General features: G+C 41.4%; 1 protein-coding gene across 1 annotated transcript in view; it reads right to left on the bottom strand.

The window, feature by feature from the left end:
* The window catches only part of PKHD1 (PKHD1 ciliary IPT domain containing fibrocystin/polyductin), a gene marked incomplete at its 3' end in the record, with an annotated part of 306,709 nt that extends 304,027 nt beyond the window's left edge, over positions 1-2,682 (bottom strand). Inside the window, 1 exon segment of the mRNA XM_081943866.1 lies at positions 2,649-2,682.
* Between the last annotated feature and the right edge of the window lie 18,946 nt (positions 2,683-21,628).

The following is a 21,628-nucleotide window of genomic DNA, read 5'->3' as shown; positions in this document are numbered from 1 at the left end:
CTTGAAAAAGAATGACATTAAAAAATCCATCTTTATCCTCCTCCTATGCTTTCAATTTGAGACTTCCTGTTGAGATTGTGATATCATAAATGATCAAAGCTCAGCAGTTTTCCCATTTTCCCTGCAAGAGAAATATACTCTACAGTCCTTTATTCACATTAGATCCCTTTGCATCTTAGAGATAGATGCCCAGTAGACATGTAACACCAGATCAGAATAGTTATATAAAACCAGGAAAAAAAAACTGTCAAAGAGAAATTTCTTCTCATGTCTTTAAATCAAAGGCAAAAAGATAGATCTGAGAAGATACAGAAACATTCTGCCTCCCTGCATGTATGCTTGCCCATCATGCTATTCCCTTTTGGGATAAGCAGCTTTATGCAAAGCACAGAAAAGGAATGAAAAATAGTGAGCCAAATAAATTAAAGGCTGAGATAAGGAGGGGGAGGGGAAATATAGCTAAATCTGGCTTGTGCCAACATTATGCATCTTCCTATTGCTCTATTCTTGCAGAATTACCTTTACTTCTACCATACTATAGACAGCTTAATTTGTTGCCTTTTGCCTTTAATTTTGTTCATCTAGCCCTTATATGTTCTGTCCAAATACAGCTCATTTATTCTATTGATATGACCATATTACTTTCTTTCTTAATGGCTCCTGAATGTCCACTATCATTCAGCAGCCATTCATTCTTGACCCAATGTCTACTTGCGCTGCATTCAGCATACTTTTATATTTTTCTTGGCATACAAAGAAAGCAAAGTGGCAAAGTATACTCATATACCATCTTTTTTGCTTTAAAAAAATCATCCTTTGCAACATGTTAGTTTCTTTTTCTACCAAAATTTTCATGTCTAGTAATTTCCATTCATTTTTCTGTCTTTAGTAGGGGGGGGGGGGGAATCTAACAAAATGCAAAACGCATATATCTTCTTTTCCTTTTCATACTGATATATAATCTTTCATTCCATTCCATTTCTTCTATCAACACAACGGTCTTGGTCTTCAGTACATCATCTTACAATTCCACAACTCTGACAGTATCATACAATTTAAAACTTACTGAAAATCATTTGGATTCACAGTCATTCACATAGCCTCCTATTCAAAATCAAATGCATAATCACATGTTAACCTTTAACAAGATCACACAAATAGATCAGTTACAAATAGAATAAACAACAAATCCTTTCCTTCAGTTTCTTTTTTTCCACTGCCTATTTTCTAATACCATTCTCAAATACTGTTTCCTACACATCTCAAACTTTCTTCTCTTGCACTGCAAATTCATTATTATTTATTTTACTTCTTCATTTTCCATTCCAGTTATGACACTATCAAATAACAGTCTGTTCAATGCTCAACATTTCTTATTACACCTGTATCCCTTCTTAATATTCTCAATCTTTCCCCATTAAAAAAATCAAATGAATCTTGTTTTCAGATTTACACTTATTCTTTTGCCATGAGTACATGTGAATAAAGTTTATTTATTTAATATATTTAAATATTGTATTGACATATTTAAAATAAAGAAAGCTTTTTAAAATGAACGCTTGCCAAAAAGTCTTCATTTTGGTGTCTCCAAATAATCCACTCATTTTGTTCTATGTCTCATTTGGTCAAATGAGGTTTTTACAGAGTATATTTTTAAAATTAAGATCTGTCTAAGTTACCAATCACACCTATGCCATGTGCAGCATTCCACAGTGATATTAAGGATAGTAGAGTTACTTTTGTCACATTTTGGCCAGTATGCCACAAACACAAACTTTTTTCTAAGGCAACATCCCACCATTCTATGTCAGTAGCTAACAAATAATTACTCTCATCCTAGGAAGTATATGCAGTGTCTCAGGATCCCAAGAAGTTTGAATATGACTTAAAGCATCTCTCTTCCATAAAAAGATAATCTCAGGCAGATTTTCTGTTTCTATTTGAAATAGTGATGCTTATCTATCAAGGCATTTAGAGCTTGGACCCCTAAACTAAATTCTTATGGTTGTATTAATCTGCCTATATTGGACTCAATCTATTAAAGTTTCACCTTCAAAAACTCAGTATTACTCCATGTACCTCATAATGAAATTCCCTCCCAAAAAATTAATAAAGTGGCTTCTTTGTTATTATCCTTCTAGTACCAACTACATAGGTTGGTTTTAACAAAGCATTTTGTAGATTTAATGGATTTGTTTAATTTTATTGTTGTTGCAAACAGATCTAAAAACCTGTTTGGTAATATACAAATTTAGAGTGAGAAGGAGATTTTCACTTCATTCACTAACTATATGTCCTGTTTAGGAAAGGGTGCGGTATATAAATTAAAGTTTATTATTATTATTATATGGAATGTTTCGTGGATAACAATTTATTTCTTTAGATAAATTTACGATGTTACAAGATTTCCCAGCTTCAGAAAGAATAACACAAAAACCTTTGTGCTAAATAGTGGTGTATACTGTCCTGGCTAGAAAATCTTTCATATTTTTCTATGTCAGTAGGTGAACAGCATTAAGAATGGGAAAGCACCTCTAGACAGCCATATATCATGGAGTCTCTCTCTTTTTCCCTTCAAATCATTAATCTACAGTAAAACAACCATCATCAATATACCCATTTCAAAATTAATAAATTTTGAAACCTACCATTATAGCATTTGTTTTTTCCTCTTTTTTGATTGAACATTCTGATTGTGGTAAATGAAAATTCAGAATTAGTTGTTCAGTACAGTTCCTTTAAATACATAAAATTTCATTTTGTTCCATTCTCTTTTCTGGTACTGAATCAAAAATGAGAGGGGTGGAAAAACTCCATCCAAATATTACTTTCTTTTGAAAACGGGAATAAGTTGTTCCACCATTCTGAATTCTTGTGATAGAAAAAAAAATAAAAGGGGGAGAAAACCCATTTTCCCTCAGGCCAAGCTTAATGATTAACATAAGCTACTTATTCTATTAAACAAACTTGCTCCAAGTTTTTTTTAATAATCAGAGTGATAAGTAGCTTAGAATATTTCTGGTAAGGCAACAAGTATCTTATTTGATGTTTTTAAGTTTTTTTAAAAAAATCTATTACATTTTAATACTTTTTACTTCCTATCTATGAACATTAACAGACTTTTATATATTAAACAGGTTGAGTGAAAACTGGACCTGTTTCACTCAGGCATGGTGACCTCATACTTTAAAAAAAGGTATATATTTTTTTCATTATTCAGAAATATTACCTAGAATGAAGCCACTTTTAAATGCATGAACTCTAAAAGCACTATGCTTGTGTTGTTATATTAGATGCACTGAAAAATTGGGAGATATTATATATCTCTGTCAATTACAGTACTGTAAGTGAATACTGATGGCCATTAACTCAACCCAAGCAAGGCAGAATTGCTGTCACTTCCAAAGCCCATTGACTCTATGACTGTACCAACTATGACTCCCAGTAGAATGGTCCTCTTTCAGAATCAGTATATTTGCAATCTGGGGGAGAGGGGTCCTCTTGGACTCGCAGCTCCTGCTAGATGAGCAGATGAAAGAAATGTGTCTTTGGCTTGGGACCTTGCCAGCATCCTGCCATCAAAGGCTAGGGGCAAAAAACATGTATGGGACAGAGATGGGAAATTGGGAGGGAGCTGACATCTTGATGGAGACCCGAGATGCACAAAACCAGCCTGTCCACTTCAAGGCCACAAAGCCTGAGAATGGAATGTGGATTGCTCCAAACATCCAAGCGATTCTCAAAACATTTTTGTGGGTCTCTATTGGCCAAAGACAAACTGGTCAAGAGGGGGGGGGCAGCTGGGATGAGGGGAAATGTTTGTAACCTTTTGTGCAGAATCTTAGTTCTAGCCTGATTTTACTGCAGACAGTAACCTCTAGTAAAGGACCTATCACTTCAACCAAATGGAGTTGAGGGTCTTTCTTTCCTAGGAACCTAACTGGGGAAGGTCTGAACATCATGGCCAAGAGATTCTTTGGCCAGTTCTACCGGATGTACTAGTTACGACTTTAAAACAGGATGGGCTAAGATGATTGTCATCTCTCATCTAGGGTTCAAATTTTTGTTTACATGGGGATATCCTTTATGACCATTCAAAAACTTCAGCTAGTTCATAATGCAGCACACATGCTTATTAATCAATTATGATACTTACATTACACCAGTATTGTGGGAGCTGCATTGACTATCAGTGTGCTTCCAAGTGCAATTCAAGATTTTGGTGGCAGCCTTTAATTCTTGAAACCTGGTACTTAAAGAGTCCACCTTTTGCAGATACCTTCTGCTCATTTGACCTGGACAACCAGGGAATCTACTAATGATTCCCACCTCCCAGGAGATGTGGCAGTAGGCACTAAGAATGGGTAGTTCCCTGTGGTAGCTTTTCTCAATGGAATAGGTTGCCCACCACATCCACCCAAGGCAAGAACAACCCCATTCTCATGGCCCCCCAGAAGCTGGTAAAAATCTGGATTTTCCAGAAGGCTTCAGGGAATGACTATAAAGCCTTTGACACCCAAAATGTTGCTCCATGAATACTAATTATATGATGATATCACTGCATTTAATTAAAAGCCCTTCTAGTTCCAATCCAAATAAAAAATATATCAGCAGTTTCCAGATAAATCTGTGTGCTTGCACTGATATAGTGTTTTGAAAGAAAATAAAATGTTCAATTCCTGCCCCAAACAAAATTTCAAGCTTAACTAGGAAAGATTTAGAGTTTTCTGGGCACTGGGTGGCGGTGCTGAGTCACAATTGAGAAAATGGGACCAGTACATATTCTGCACAAACAACATTGTCTGCAATCAACTTAGAAAATAAGGTTTTAGCACCAGAGCAAAGTATACACATGGAATCCCCTTCTTTAGTTATAAAACTAATTATGTAGAACAACTGCATTATATAGATGAGGATGGAGTACTGAATTAGGATACATTTATTAGCCTTCATAAATATTATTTAAATCAGTTTATAATAGCTAGAAATAGTGTTCATGATTAAAATTAAGACCACAAATTATCAAATTCACATAACTGAAAGAAAAAGTTCTTTATTACAATGAATATCTAACCCTTAAACTTGTTGCCTACTTGATTGTTTTTTTCTTTGAATTTGGGAAACATTATTACACTTTTTAAAAAAAACTAGGGAAAATTTTAGTCCTTTCAGTTTTTTACCAAGAGACCCCTGGGATGTTATTCATATGCAGGTGCACCTGAATATTTTAAAGTAGTGGGGCAGCTCCCCTCCATGTGCAGAAACGGCACTGCTCTGAGCTTCCTTTCTCTGGCCCAGCAAGCTGGTCCCCCTCACCATCATCATGCTAGAAAGTTAGAAATGCTTTGTAGTCTTCAGCACACGGAAGAGAGGTAGTGCCCTGAACTGGAGAAATGAAGCTGGGAGAGCTTCTTTTCTCCAGCACAGCATGCTAATTTCCCTGCCTGCCCTTGGCTAGAACATTTTCATTTTTCCACCTTGGGTTAGAAAGAAAGACTTCAGGTAGTCCTCAACTTATGACCACAATGAAACCCAAAATTTATGTTGCTAAGTGAACCAATAGTTAAGTGAGTTTTGCCCAATTTTACAACCTTTCTGTCCACAGTTAATTGAATCACTGCAGTTGTTGATTTAGCAACAGGGTTGTTAAGTGAATTTAGCTTCCCCATTTACTTTGCTGGTCAGATGGTCGCAAAAAATGATCCCATGCACTGCAACCATCATAAATACATGCCAGTTGCCAATCACTCGAAATTTGATCAAATATCCACAGGGATGCTGAAATGGTTGTAACTCTGTATAGTCCAAGGCAAACAGAGGAACGGGAACACTGTTCTGGAAAACGGAAGCGTCTTGCAACCTTCCTTGCTGGCTTCCCTGTTGACTTTGTGAGAAAGCTGGCAGGGAAGATTGCAAATGGTGATCACATGATTTCAGAGGGCTTAAAAACCCATCATTCATGCAAACAGGTTGCCAGAAGCTCAGATCACAATCACTTGCCAGTGTGGCTGCTGCAACAGCCATAATTTCAAGAACTGGTTGTAAATGATATGTCCAAACCATCAATCCAGTTCCCTCCTTCCTCTTTCCCCCTGCCTGCCTGCCTTCTTTCCTCTTTCCCTATCCTCCTATCCTTCCTTTCTCCCTCCCTCCTTCCCTGCCTCCCTTCCAGTTCCATTCTTCCCTCCTTCCTTCTGCCTCCTTCCTGCCTGCTTGCCTTCTTTCCTCTTTCCTTCTTGTTTGTCTATCCTTCCTTCCACCCTCCCTTCCTCCTTCCCTTCCTTCCTGCCTCCCTTCCAGTTCCCTCCTTCCTCTTTCCCCCTGCCTGCCTGCCTTCTTTCCTCTTTCCCTATCCTCCTATCCTTCCTTTCTCCCTCCCTCCTTCCCTGCCTCCCTTCCAGTTCCATTCTTCCCTCCTTCCTTCTGCCTCCTTCCTGCCTGCTTGCCTTCTTTCCTCTTTCCCTCTTGCTTGTCTATCCTTACTCCCTCCTCCCTTTCTTCCCTCCCTCCCTGCCAGCAGCTCCTCCAGCATCCCAGCTGGAAGCAGCAGCACAACAGTCGCCGTTACCAGGGGCGAAGGGGTGGCGGTGGCAAGATCGGGTGACCGCCGCCCCTTTGTCCCTTCCCCAACAGCGGCTGTTGCGCTTCCGCTTCCAGACGGAATGCTGGCGGTGGAGCTGCTGGCGGGGAGGCGAGCTACCTGCATAAAGACGCCGCCGAGGGCATGGCAGAATATATCCTGGCTTGAAGTGGCAGCGCTGGGGACTGCTCAGAGACTCATCAGAGCCGCGGGCTGGAGCTGTGCAAAAAGTCTGCTTGGGCTGGGGGGGGGGAAAGGGAGGGAAGCCTGGGACAGCCATGCTTCCCTCCCTCTCACCCCCGCCCGAGCAGGCTTCTTGCACAGCTCCAGCCCGCGTCTCCAATGAAAATCCACAGTCCGAAGTGCTGCCACTTCCAGGCGGGATATATTATGCCTCGCCCACGCCGCCGCCGCCGCCGCCGTTGCACCCAGATGGAAAGGGAGCCTTCGTGCCCCCCTTTACGGAGCCTCACGCCCCCCCAGGGGGGCGCGCCCCACTATTTGAGAACCGCTGCGCTAGGCCATTGGCCACTGGGTTGAAGGGGCTACAAAAGCGTGTCGGACCCCTAGCCTGGCAAAGAAATTGTCTAGCAATGCTGCAGTAAATTGGGGCCCATTGTCAGAAACGACTAGATCAGGTAACCCGTGGGTCGCGAACACCCTCCTTAACACCTTGATAATGGCCGGGGCAGTGGTGGTAGACAATAATGCAATTTCAACCCACTTAGAATAAGCATCAACAATAACAAGAAAAGACTGACCCTTTACTGGGCCTGCCAAGTCCATATGAATCCGGGACCATGGAGCCCTTGTCTGCTCCCAATTCTGGATGGGAGCTCTGGGACAGGCAGGTTGGACTCCTGGCACTGGGAACAGCCAGAGACCCACCTCACAATGTCCTGGTCCATGCCCGGCCACCAAGCATAGCTCCGGCCCAGTGACTTCATCCGGACTATGCCCGGGTGGCCTTCGTGGAGAGTTGTCAGCACCGCTTCTCGCAAGGAGGCAGGAATGATCACTCGGCCACCCCACAGGAGGCAACCCTGCTGAGAAGAGAGTTTGTGTTGCCTGGTTGAGAAGGGTTGCCACTCGATGCCCAGTGGTTTCTCTGGCCATCCCTGTTCAGTCTAAGCCAGCACCTTGGCGAGTAGTTTGTCCCAACTCATGTGCACGGCCACATCAGCTGCTGTTATTGGTAGCTGCATCTCGTCGATCAGCAAAACCTCAGAGGCAGGCTGGGTCTTTCACTGTGATGGGCAAAGGGCACCTGCTCAAAGCGTCGACATGGCAAATGTGCTTCCCTGGTCTGTGATGCAAGGTATAGTTGTAGGCAGCCAGGAATACAGTTCATCTCGTGAATCTTGGAGATAGAATTTGGGGCGTTTGTCTGTCCCCAGTGATGATGCCCGGCAGGGGCTTGTGGTCTGTCACTATATGGAAATGATGGCCATAGAGATAAGAATGGAAGTGCTTCACCCTGGCTACTATAGCCAAGGCTTCCCGATCAAGCTGGCTATAGTTCCTTTCGGGCGAAGACAGAGTGCGAGAGAAAAATGCCACAGGGGCTTCTAGTCCTGACTGCAGACGGTGGCTTAAGACTGCACCGATGCCGTAAGGAAACGCATCACAAGTCAGAATCACAGGGAGGAATTCATTGTATTGGTGCAGGACACTCTCAGACATTAAGAATTTTTTACATTGTCAAAACCTGTGGCTTCCTTCTTGCCCCAAACCCACTTCGCTGAGTGGTCTAGTAATCTGTGCAGGGGTTCCACAACAGACGCCTTGTGAGGCAGGAAAATATTATAAAAGTTGAGCAGACCCAGGAAAGCTTGAAGCTCGGCTTTGGTGGTAGGTGGAGGAGCTTGACTAATAGCCCCCACTTTCTCAGGGGTCGGATGAATGCCTTTCTTGTCTACCAAGAAACCCAAAAATTCAACTTGGGGAACTGCAATCTGGCACTTGGTCATTTTAAGTTTTAAGCCAGCGCCACGGAAACACCGAAGTACAGTTCGCAATCGGGCCAGGAGGTTGGATAGGGAGCGGGCTGATACCAGGACGTTGTCAAAATAGGGAACGACGCCTGGTATCCCCTGTAGCAGCCGTTCCATTACATTCCGAAAAAGTCCAGGTGCTACGCTGACCCCAAATTGTAAACGGTTACACTTAAACACACCCCTATGTGTAACTATAGTCTGGGCTTCAGCAGTTGCCTCATCCACGGGTCAAGCTTTGCAAATATGGTTCCTTGGCCCAGGGAGTGCAGCAAATGCTGCACCACGGGCACGGGATATGCGCTCTGCTGCAAGGCACAGTTCAAAGTGCATTTAAAGTCAGCGCAGATGCACACAGAGCCATCATGCTTAACTAGTGTGACAATGGGAGTTTCCCAACGGGCATGGTCAATAGGCTGTAACATCCCTTGGGCCAATAACCTGTCTATTTCCGCGTCTACCATGCAAATGGTACCCTACGTGGCTTCAGATGCCATGGTGGTACCTGGGGGTCTAGGTTAAAAGAGATGGGGGTGCCAGTGTATTTTCACAATCCTTCCCTGAAAACTTTGGGAAATTCTTTGATTAGCATGTCAAGGTATGGAGTGGTCTGAACCTGATCTATTCCCGTTATGGTCAGTCCCAGGGCTTCAAACCATTCCAAACCTAACAAACTGGGCCTGGGACCCTTGACTACAATATGAGGAAGTCTCTTATGATATTGTTTAAAGGACACCCTACAGAAAAACTTTCCCAGCACTGGAATGGGATTTCCCTGAAAATCCCTCAACTTTAATGGGCACGGTTTCAATCTTGCTTGGGAAATGTCTGGCACAAGTCTCTTAATGTCTGCCCATGATATTATAGACACGGCTGAGCCAGTGTCTACCTCATCTGACCGGGTTTGCCCTCCAGTCTAACGGTGAGGAATATTTTCCCTCTCGGGGTATGGGCAATCTGATCTACTTCAGATTCATCTCTGTCCTCACTGACTGCAAAACAGGAATCCTACTTCCTGAACCCTGCATTCCTACCAAAACTGGAGGGTTTTTTGAAACCCTGGCTGGTGCTGCGAGAGTTCCCTTCTAAAGCACTTGCGCAAGGCGCAGCTGCCCTACAAACCCTTGCTAAATGGCCCTTTTTTCCACAACAGGCAGGACGCATTTTTAAAACGGCAGTCTGCTCTATCATGCCTACCCCCACACCCTGGGCAATTTGTTTGGGACATGGCTTTACCCTGCTGACCTTTGGATTGCTCACCCCTTAGGCAATGTACTTTGTCGTTCCCGGTGGCCCCGGTGTCATCGATAACATCGTCATAGTGCACCTCGGTAGTCTTATCTGCGGGTTGTGGTTTGTAGAATCTCTGGATTTCCTCTGTAGATTTCATTGACAGCTCTACTTCCTTGGTTTCATCCAGGGCCGTCTGTAAGTCGAGTTCAGGTTTGGCCAGCAGGCGGCGTTGTATACGGAGGTCTCTAACACCCCCAACAATCAATCTACAATGAACAGCTGTGGCTCGTAAAGCAGCCACATAGTCGTTTATTGTCTCTCCCTCAAGCTGAACCCTTCTGTAAAAGGCAAATCTGTGCGTTGTGTGGGACAGCACTGGGGCGTAATGATTATTTAACTTGGACATTAAAAGTTCCCAGGTCACATCGTGGATGGAGTGCGGGGCAACTAGGGTCTCTGCAAGATTAAACATCTCTGTACTACATAAATTTAGGAAACATGCCTTTTTCCGCTGTTCAGTTAGGTCTGTAAAGCCTAAAAAACACTCAAAACGGGAAACATAGGAGCCCCAAGTCTCTGCAGTCATGTTAAAAGCGGCTAGTGTGTTCATTGAAGCCATCTCTGAGGTAACTTCTTTCTTTGTCGATTAACCAGAGGCAGTCTTCGTAGGCAAGTGACACACTCGACCTCTCGTCGAGTGATTTCCTGAGGGAATTCAGCTCTCAGTGACTTAGCTCGTAGGTTAGTGACTTTTCACAGCTCTGCCTGGGCTCCGCCTGTTGATCCCATCCTCGTCGCCAATGTTCTAGCTGGGAGAACATGGGTGGACAAATGGAGGTGAGACAGGACTTAACAAATGCTAACAGTTTATTGCTAACAGGTTGCCAAACGCAGCACTTCACATTTCGCGCGACTCAGCTAACTGGCAACAGTTGAGCCCTGTTTGACAGCCCTTTATATATGCTGGCTGTCAAACAGTCAACCAATCAGATTCGAGCACAGTGCCCTCTAGCGAAATGGACCAGAGGGAAAACTATGATACATAACACAAGGGAACATGAAAAGGACCTTCTTCCTGATCTTGCTGCTTGCTGCACAGGCTAAAAGTGTGCATGTGTGCAGGAAGTGAGGTTTTGGCCAGCATGCGGCATGCTTTCTCTCTAGTTAGAATTTTGCAATGCATAAAGACTTTTAAATCTGCCCTTGCCTGTGCCTGTTTCCTTTCCATGTAAATTAATCCTCTTCTTCACTAAACAGGTATGTTAATGATGGAAAGATAATGACTTGGAAAGAATGTTTCTATATGTTGGTCTCACCCTCAGTCCATGCTCCTCCCAAGCTGCACATTTGAGATGCAGGCGAGTCGAGCTATTTTCAAGGATTCTAGGAATGACTTTCAAAATATGACAAGTGGAAATGTATAACAGTAACGGGATCTAAGCATCACGAATCATGAAATGTAACTGGCATTTAATGATAGGAACTAGGAGAAGAAAAGTGAAACCCTATGAAGAAAAGGGAAAACAGAAATTTGGAAGAACAGATACTTCCAAACTGCACAGTTTAAAATTAATCTGGTACTCAACTATTCCTCCTGGATGTCTCCAGAAGTTTTCAGATACTGGGATGACATAAAGAAAAACATTTTGTATGTTCCAGTATAATCTAATTTGAATGAGGGCAGCTGACAATTTGTTTTTTAAAAAATAAATCTGTTATGTCAAAGAGAATATAACATTGAAGGTGAGGTTATTAACCCCTCCCCCAATAAACACCCTATTTTTAAATTTTGATGACACAACTCCAGATTAGGATGTTTTAAAGAACAGTATAATGCAAACAAAACTTTGTGACTTGCTTATGATACTATTTTTATTGTTTCCTACACTATCATCCGGATAGACTGTAAGACACTGCAAGTATTATTGCCCTTTTCGTTTACACCTGTTTGTCAGTCAAGATGTTTTCCACCTCTGACCTTTTTTCTCTAATGGTACAAGATTTCTGAAATTCTGTACATTTGACCATTCTGCTTACAGTCTAGAGAGCAGCTGCATAAACTTCAAGAAAACAGGTGCTGTTCACTCTTGCCAATGTCTTCAAGCATACAGAAAAAAAAGTGCAAAACTTTCACATCTGTTAGTCTGCTTCTTAAAATGCTTGCATTTTTAAATACTTGGAAGCTTTCTCTCTAAAATAGTTACAAATTATTTTATTTATTCCCACAGTAGTCTTATGTCTAAGTATATTTACTCATGTAGCATGGCTGTATTACTTTTATCCTTCTCATCTGTTCCATCGTGTTCTCTTATTGGTATCATTAGTATGATCATTATTACTTTGATATTATGAGCATTATTACCTTGTTGTTTTACATATACACTGAGAGCTTCTGCACCGGAGACAAATTCCCTGTAATGTCTATCACACTTGGCCAATAAAGTAATCTGGTATAATCTAGTCTAGTCTAGTCTATTATCAGGGGTGGGTTGCTGCCAGCGTTACTGCTGGTTTGCTTCGTGTGCACTTTGATTGCGCATGCGCAGTTGCCTGTAAATTGTTCTGTGCATGCGCAGAACATTATAAAATGACTAAAAAACATGCCGGCAATGGCATGGACGACCGGGGAACCGGTTCAGGGGTGTGCCAGCCAGCCGTCCCTATCGGTTTGGCAATCCAGTTGCAATTTCAACAACTGGTTCGCCTGAACTGGTGCGAACTGGTAGCACCCCACCTTTGTCTATTCTATTCTATTCTATTCTATTCCATTCCATTCCATTCTTTTTTTTCTTTTTCAGTTGTTTACATTATTCTTAACTCACATTTATTATTTAAGTATTTAAAGGAAAAACATTAAGTATAAGGATAGTCATTAATACCCAATTAATTAACAGATTAATATGCAGTTCTAGAATAAATAACATTTTGAATATTAACTAGATATGATACTGAACTATGCCCTGATATCTTTCATTTCATTCCAGCCATTAGCCTTGGTATTTAAATAAAATTTAAATAAAATAAGTCAATCTGCTTCTTTTTAATCCTTGATCATATTACTTTCTTCAGTTACAGTCTTTATATAGTAGCTGGTATCCCTCCTTCACTTGAGATTGTCTTCACTGAAAACATGTAATGAAATTAAGGGGATGAATATTACATTAATAACAGACATGTAAAAGATTTCAGTTCCAGTAGAACATTTCCAAATTTCTGAGGCAAATCATATATACAAAATTCACTGCAAAATGTTCAAGAAAGAGAGCAGCTGCACTGGGCCTCCCATGCCAAAGAACTCTCAGAATTTGTCTTAACCAGCAACTGCTTCCCCACCCTCACAACTGTGCAAGCAGGTGTGGAAGGCCACAATTGCTCCAATACACTCCTACCCTTGAACCTGTCTAGGTTAACAAACAGGTTCTGGGCCAAAAGAATACAGAAATTTCTTTGGTAAAGCTGAATTTTCCAGCCTTTACAGATTAAAGAAATCAAGCACATTTATGCACTTTAAGATTATTTGCAATTAAACTATGAAGGCTCATGAAAATGATGTATCACTTTCTCATTGTTAATATATGTAATGCATTTTTCTTTTCTTTTTTATTAATTTTTTTTAATTTTCAAAACACAACAAAGAATCCTCCTTCTTTACATACTGTAGAAAGTGTATCAGTTGGTTACAAAAAACTTTCGTGCATCTCTTCCACAGTCATCAATCATAATTCATATTAATTCAAGTATTTTCACTCAGATATTTATACATATTACCATCATCATATCTCCATTTTTATTTGACTACAATTGTTTACACGTCCTTCATCATAAAATATATCAAGGTTTAAAACATAACCACCTACTGGCATTTCATTTGCTATTTCTAAAATCCTCCAATAACACTGAATCCTTATGGCCTATTCTGTGTAAACATCCATAATATTTAGTAACAAAAATTTCTAATCCTCCTTACCAAATCATTGTTTATAATTTACATCCAGTTTCCTTATGTTGTACCCATACATATATATTTTCCTTTGTATCATTATCCCTCCTTTATTTAACTGTATCCTGTATCATAACATTTTCCCCCTAATAATCAAAATTTAACTAAATTTAACTTAGTTCTTTTTTATTAGCCTTTATATATAACCAAACAGATTTATAATCTTCCTTTCATGGATACCATTCAAATATTCATATCCAATTATTACTTGTCATAACAATACATATGTATATATTATTATCATTATCAATTATTTATTTGACTATATCTATTGTCACTAAAGTTCACTAAGTTTAACTAATTTTAAATTACGCACTTCCATCTATCAACCTGTATCTTTCCAGTAGCAAAACAGTCTCATGTCTTCTGCCATTTCTGGTATCAGTCCTCTAATCATCTCCTTAATCAAATTTGTAGGGACTCTTCTTAGCAACTCTTTGCTTATTAAGTCTCTCATGTAATTTCAATGCCCTTCTTCTGTTTCCTTAATCAGCTTATCTTTAATTGTCAGTGGTGTTATCAATGATGTTGCTAATAAAATTTCTCTCTTTAAATCCATAAATTCTTTTGTTTTTTCTTCTTCTGTGTTTTGCCATCTGGGGTAGAGTTCCCCTCCATTTAATTCCTCTTTCAGTGTTCCACTCTTTCCATTTCCAGACACAAACCAATCATCATAGATACCAGCGGATTTAATTTCTTTATGGTCATTTACCTCTTCGGTTTTTAGGACTCTGACCTCCACTTTTTCCACTTGATAAACATCTCCAACTTCTTCATCATATTTTACTGTTAGATGCCCTAGGTTTTCCAACTTCTTCTCTATTCTTTCAAATGTATTTGATAATTTCTGAATTTCTAACAATATCTTTTGCAGGCTTAAATTTTCTTTCTGCTGTTGAAGTTGTGCCATTATCTCCAGCTGACAAGCATTGCTGCTCTGGCTTAGAAGGTTTTTACAAGATTAAGCATAAATTCACAATAAAGTCTTATTTTCACTTTTCTCTGGTTAAGGATATACTTCAAAGGAACATCTGTATGCTTTTCTTCTTATCACTCTCTATAAATAAATGGTGAGACCTTGAAGTGCCGCACCAGAATAATCAGTGAGGAAAATAAGAGTGTTTTGTTTCCAATACACAAACCTCCAGCCTCCGAGCAGCAGCATTTTTCTTTCCCTCTGTTGTCACAATTTTCTTTGTTTCCTTGTGTATCTTTTTTATATTCTAAGTTAAACAAAAGTCAAATTCTTGAATGAGTTAGAGAAGAAAAGGGGGAAAACACTCACAGTAGTGAAGAAGTAGGATTTTAGTCCATAGATTACAAAGAATAATAATAAAAGAAAAAAAATAGAAGAAGAAAACTTAATCCATTCATTTTAAATGGCTTGCATAAATTCCATCCATGAACATAGCATTTAAAAAGTAAGATAACCCACTGTCCAAAACCATTCAAAGCTTAATTCTTCCGCTTATTTCTTCTCTTCTCAAATTTAAATTAACTTTAAGTTTTTTATAAGCAGTCTCTTTTAAAATGGCAAAAATTCCTCACCAGCTGGAAACACTTTCTCTTTCTATATCCTTCCATTTTGGAGCCATCCCGACTTCATCAGCCTAATGTCTGGATTTTTTGTCACCGGCTTAAAGAATTCTCTTGGATTCATCAGGGACTTTGTGATGTCCCTGAGATCAGCAAGACCTATTCTTCCTGTTCACTGACTCTGCGGGATGGTTTAGGTCCTATTGGACCACCCAGCGGCAAAAGTATTGGCTGTGGTCTCGGAGCATCGAGACCGCACATCCATATCATCCCGACGTTGACTCCTCCTCATATGTAATGCATTTTTCAACTGCTTCCATATGATTTCATCTCAAGGAAATTTTCAATAATGTAAAATAAAAGACAATCTTATAACCATGAATTCAAATATGTAAAGTATTTACATGAAAAAGATGGGGCAGGGGAGGAAAGAGACAAAAAAGTGAAATCACTTTTCCAACATTCACATAGGGAAAAGCTGGTTAGGATACATGTCTTCAACAAGATCCCAAAGATACACAGTAGGCATATTAAATACTGTGTTTTTCAGACTATAAGACGCACCAGAGTATAAGATGCACCAAGATTTTGAAGAGGTAAATTTTAAAAAAAGTTTTTGCCCTCCCCGGCCCCCAGGGGCATTCTGCAGGCCTCCCAAATCTTTGTGAAAAACTGGGCATGTCATGGGTTTGGGAGGCCTGTAGAGTGCTCCTGGGGACCAGGGAGGGCAAAAACAAGCAAAAAACGACCTATTTTTTTGCAAAAATGGGCCCAGTTTTTGAAAAACAAACAGGGCATGCAGAGGGCTTGGAAGGCCTATAGAGTGCTCCTGGGAGCTTGGGAGGGCAAAAACACCTCCATTTTTGTGAAAAATGGGCCCATTTTCATTCTTTTTTGCCCTCCCCAGCCCCCAAGAGCACTTTGCAGGCCTCCCTAACCCTCTGCATGTCCATTTTTGCGAAAAACATGATCCGCGGGGCAGGGTTTTTAGGAGGCCAAAAATGCTGTATTCAGTGTATAAGATACACCCAGATTTTCACCCTCTCTTTTTGGGGAAAAAGGTGTGTCTTATACTCTGAAAAATATGGCATATTAAGACGATAGACAGCACGACCACCAGATGGGTTTGTAACTGTCTGACAAACCACATTCAACATGTAGTCCTCAGTGGAATTACATCCAGGTAGAGAGAAATAAGCAGTCAGGTTCCCAAAAATACCATTTTAGGGTTAGTACTCTTCAATATTTTCATAATTGACTTAGATGAGGGAATAGAAGGGGAACTCATCAAATTTGCAGATGAACCAATATCTCAGAAGACAAGCTCAAGATCCAAAATGATGTTGACAGATGAACAGTGGGCCTAATTAACAAAATGAAATTCAATGTAGATAAAAGTAAGGATTTACACTTAAGCAAGAAAAACCAACTGAATCGGTACACACTAGGTGAAACTTGGCTTAATGCCAGTAACTTTGAGATGGATCTTGGAGTCCTAGTGGATAGTCACTTAAATATGAGCCAACAATGAGTAGCAGCAATCCTAGGCTGCATTAATAGAAGGATAGAATTAAGATTACATGAAGTTCTAGTTACAAAGCCTTAGTAAGGCCACACTTGAAACACTGCATACAGTTCTAGTTTCCACAATATAAGAAAGATTCTCTGGAAAGAGTGTAGAAAAGAGCAGCAAGAATTATTAGGGGGCTGGAGGCTAAAATATAAGAACGGTTATAGGAATTGGGTATGTCAAGTCTAATGAAAAGAAGGACTAGGGTAGACATGATAGCAGTGTTCCAATATTTGAGGGGCTCCTACAAAGACAAGAGGGTCAAATTATTTTCCAAAGCATGAAAAGGCAAGACAACAAACAATGGTTGGTAACTAACCAAAGAGTTGGTTAAAATGTTTTATTTGTAAATAAATTTTTTAATGTTTTAAATAAAAACTAATGGTGCACAATGGATGGAAACTAATCAAGGAGAGAAGCGACCTAAAACTAAGGAGAAATTTCCTAATGGTGAAAACAATCAGCCAATGGAATAGCTTGCCTTCAGAAGTTGTGAGTGCTCCTCACGGGAGGCTTTCAAAAAGAGAGTTGACAGCCATTTGTCTGAAATATATCTCCTGCTCAAGCAGGGGGTTGAGCAAGCAGACTTCCGAGGTCCCTTCCAACTCTATTGTTCTATGTTCTATGATTATTCCAAAGTATAGGGTGGAGTACAGAGAAAGCCCTTCTACAACTAACTGGAAAATGAGCCTCTTCCCCTTCAGATCTTCTTTCATTGGTTTCTGGACTTACACATTTGTTGTATATATAAAATATATAATTTTTATAAAATGAAAGCAGATTTTCAGGAGGATGAATTCTATATTAAAGCCATATTTTGTATGAATTATTCCTTGTTTTTAACTGAATACTTTTTCCTGTATTTTATAAAGAGTCATGCATAATTAGGTATCAAATATTTGATTCTCACCCTACCTGTGAATTTGAAATTAAGTAAGTAATGCTTCTTAACTATAGAAAGTGCAAAAGGGCAAATGTAATCTAATAGAATTTTCAGTCCCTTCATCTCACTTCATGAAACCTGATTAGAGAAAAAATTAATGATAATTAAGGCCAATTATGTGCTTAGAGAAACTAAAAGAAAGATAAAGGCATTTCCTGCTGTATATCATAGAGGTAGTCCTCGACTTACAACTTTTCATTTAGTCACCATTCCAAGTTGATTTATGACAATTTTTCCCATGGTCATGAGGTCAAAATTCAGATGCTTGGCAACTGGCATGTATTTATGATGATTGCAGTATCCCATGGTCATGTGATCATTTTTTCCAACCTTCTGACAAACAAAGTCAATGGGGAAGCCAGATTCACTTTAAAACCATGTTACTAACCTTACAACTGCAGTGATTCACTTAACAACTGTGGTAAGAAAGGTAGTAAAATGAGGCAAAACTTATTTAAATACTGCCTTGCTTAGCAACAGAAATTTTGAACTCAATTTGGTCATAGGTTGAGGACTACCTGTATATCAATAGATCATCAAAGTCTGTTTTCAATGGTTCTCCATTACCATCTTCCCTGGCACAGCACATATCTCTCTCATGTGCATTAGAAGCAGGCAATCTGTTGTTATTTGCAGATGGTCTTTCTCATATTTACCTAAAATTTGAAATTTTGCTTGGAAATATTTTGCCTCTGATTAGGCAAATTTGAGTCTCATGACAAAATGAGCTCCCCTTATTTGCTCCAATATGGAAGTAGCAATAAGATAGTTGTTTTGTTTTGTTTTGTTGACTAGATGGAATCTGAAGCATCAACACCTCTGGTTTCCTTCTGTTATTGCAATTTCCAGTTTTATAAACAAATAAGCAAACACTTTTCCACTAAGGAAACATGAAGATCCTATAAAAAGTGATTTCTTCTTTGTGTAAAGGGAATGAATTCTTAGGTAGGATAAATATTGGTTGCACACAGATTGGGATTACATGTCCCAAATAAATCATAATGTGTTGGCTTTTTTGTTTTGGGATTAGTACACTGCAGTGACGTGCGATGAGGTTTATGGCTGGTGAGGCATTGATACACTGGTGGGTTTCAAAAAATTTTAGAGCTTCTTCTGAAGGTGTGGCCTGCTTTGTGGGAGTGGCTTGCTGGCCATGTGACTAGGTGGGAGTGGTTTACCAGCCATGTGACTGGGTGGGGTGGAAAATGTGGTGAAACTCACTTAACAACACTCTTGCTTAGCAACCAAAATTTTGGGCTTCTTTCTTTCTTTCCCTTCCTTCCTTCCTTCCTTCCTTCCTTCCTTCCTTCCTTCCTTCCTTCCTTTTCTTCTTCCTTCTTTCATTCTTGTGTCTCTCTCCCCACTTATTTTCTTTTTCTTCCTTCTTTCTTATCTGTCTCCAACTTTCTTTCTTATTTTTTCATTCTCTCTCTCTCTCTCTCTCTCTCTCTCTCTCTCTCACACACACACACACACACACACACACACACACACACCATTTCCCTCATGTCTGCCAGACTGCCACTGACAGCTCTCAAAGAGAAGGAAGGACTCCTGCCTTGGGAAGGGGTTGGACTAGATCAGTGATGGCGAACCTATGGCACGCGTGCCACTTGTGGCACGCGGAGCCATTTGTCAGAGCACGCAAGGCACTGGCCAGCTGAGTTCACCTTTTTAAAAGCTATTTTTCCCCTTCCCCAGGCTCCAGAGGCTTTATAGGAGCCTGGGGAGGGTGAAAAGAGCCTCCCCCGCCCCCCAGAAGCTTCAGGAACCGTCCCTGAAGCCTTCGGAACGCTTAAAACCACCCTCCGAGCAAACCGGAAGTGACTTCCGGGTTGCTCGGAGGGTCGTTTTAAGCATTCCGAAGGCTTCAGGGACCATCCGGAGGCTTCCTTAACGCCTTCGGAGCGCTTAAAACCACCCTCCAAGCAAACCGGAAGTGACTTCCGGGTTTCTCGGAGGGGGTTTTAAGCGTTCCGAAGGCTTCAGGGACCGTCCGGAGGCTTCCCTGAAGCCTTCGGAGCGCTTAAAACCACCCTCCGAGCAAACCGGAAGTGTTGCTCACAGGGTGGTTTTAAGCGTTCCGGAGGCTTCAGGGACTGTCAAGGCTTCCCTGATGCCTTCGGAGCACTTAAAATGACCCTCCGAGCAACACTTCCGGTTTGCTCGGAGGGTGGTTTTAAGCGATCCGAAGGCTTCAGGGAAGCCTCCGGACGGTCCCTGAAGCCTCCGGGGGGGGGAGGCTCTATTCGCCCTCCCCAGGCTCCTATAAAGCCCCTGGAGCCTGGGGAGGGTGAAAAAAGCATGTAAAAATGGGGGGGTCGTGCATTGTGCGAGCATGCGCACTGGGGGGGTCGCATGTTGCATTATGGGTGCGGCACGCCCGCACATGACCCCCCTGCACTCCCCCCACTTGTGGCACGCGAGCCAAAAAAGGTTCGCCATCACTGGACTAGATAAATCTTATCTGTCCAGGGTCTAAATGGATGAACAGATTCCTTTTGGAATCCACTCATCCCACTGGCCAATCAAGCCAGTCACATGGACAATAGCTTAGAGTTACATCCAAGAGATTGCAGGGGGGACTTTATTTCTCTTCTTCTTCATTCTGTCTGCAATCACCTGGGAACTCCTAATCTGGGATATGAGAACGCTTTGGGAACACTTTGGTGGGTGCTGAGAGAAGGAAGGAATGAAGGAGGCTGCAGGGCAGACTCATTTGCTTGGCTAGGCTATCTCATTTTGTGACGCAGGCAGAGAATGAAAGGAGATAGCAGAGGCAAATGATCCTGCCCTGCAGCCTCCTTCATTCACACATGTTCGGGCAATGGGGGGGCGGCTTTCTGAAGGCATGCAAGAAAGCCCCACCCCCTGCCCAAACGTGTGAATGAAGGAGGCTGCAGGGCAAGCTCATTTGACACGGCTAGTGTTAGATATTAGCATATATCGGAGGAAGTCTCCTCTCTGGTCCGCTGCTACAGCGGGAAACAGGTATCGCTCTGATTGGTCGAGAGGCGTACCCGAGTACTATAAAAGGGGAACCCTCCGGCCACAGAGCAAGCTGGATCACTACTACTACTAATAAAGAGCTGTTAAGTCACTTCGTGTCCGCAGTCTGTTCTCTCGTTGCCCAGATCTAACATTGGCGACGAGGATGGGATCGAGAGGCAGATAGGACGAAGAACGCTACTCCAGAATCTCCGGATTTGATCCAGCCCAGGAATTCGGCAGAAATTCCGACAGCCATCTCGGTCACCGCAGCGCGGCAAATTCAAACGAGAGAAGATGGCGATGCACACTCCCCCCGCTCCATTCGACCCAGCGAACGACGAATGGGAAGCCTTCATGATTCGTTTCGAGTGTTTTCTCGAAGCGAACGAATACACGGGAATCACCGACGCCCGGAAGAAAAACATCTTCCTCGGCTACTGCGGAAAAGAAGTCTTCAACACAGCCAGAGACCTCACCGCGCCTACTCCAATACAGGCAGTATCATGGACGGCGTTGCAACAGGCTCTACAGACTCATTACGCGCCAAAACCGTCCCGCCATGTTTGCCGCAAGGAATTCAACACGAGGAACCAGAAAGCGGGAGAATCAATCAATCAATATGTTGCAGCCCTGCGTAAAGCAGCAACTCACTGCGAGTTCAGGGATCTGGACGAGCATATCTTAGCGCAGCTTATCTGTGGGTTAAGAGACATTTCACTACAAAAAAAGCTGTTGGCAAACCCAAATTTAACCCTACAGATAGCTTTAAACGAAGCAAGAG

The sequence above is a fragment of the Natrix helvetica genome (assembly GCF_964273705.1).
Source record: "Natrix helvetica genome assembly, chromosome: 2".
Classification (NCBI taxonomy): Eukaryota; Metazoa; Chordata; class Lepidosauria; order Squamata; family Natricidae; genus Natrix; species Natrix helvetica.
Note: the sequence above shows the minus strand (reverse complement) of the source record. Positions and strands in the feature narration are given on the sequence as shown.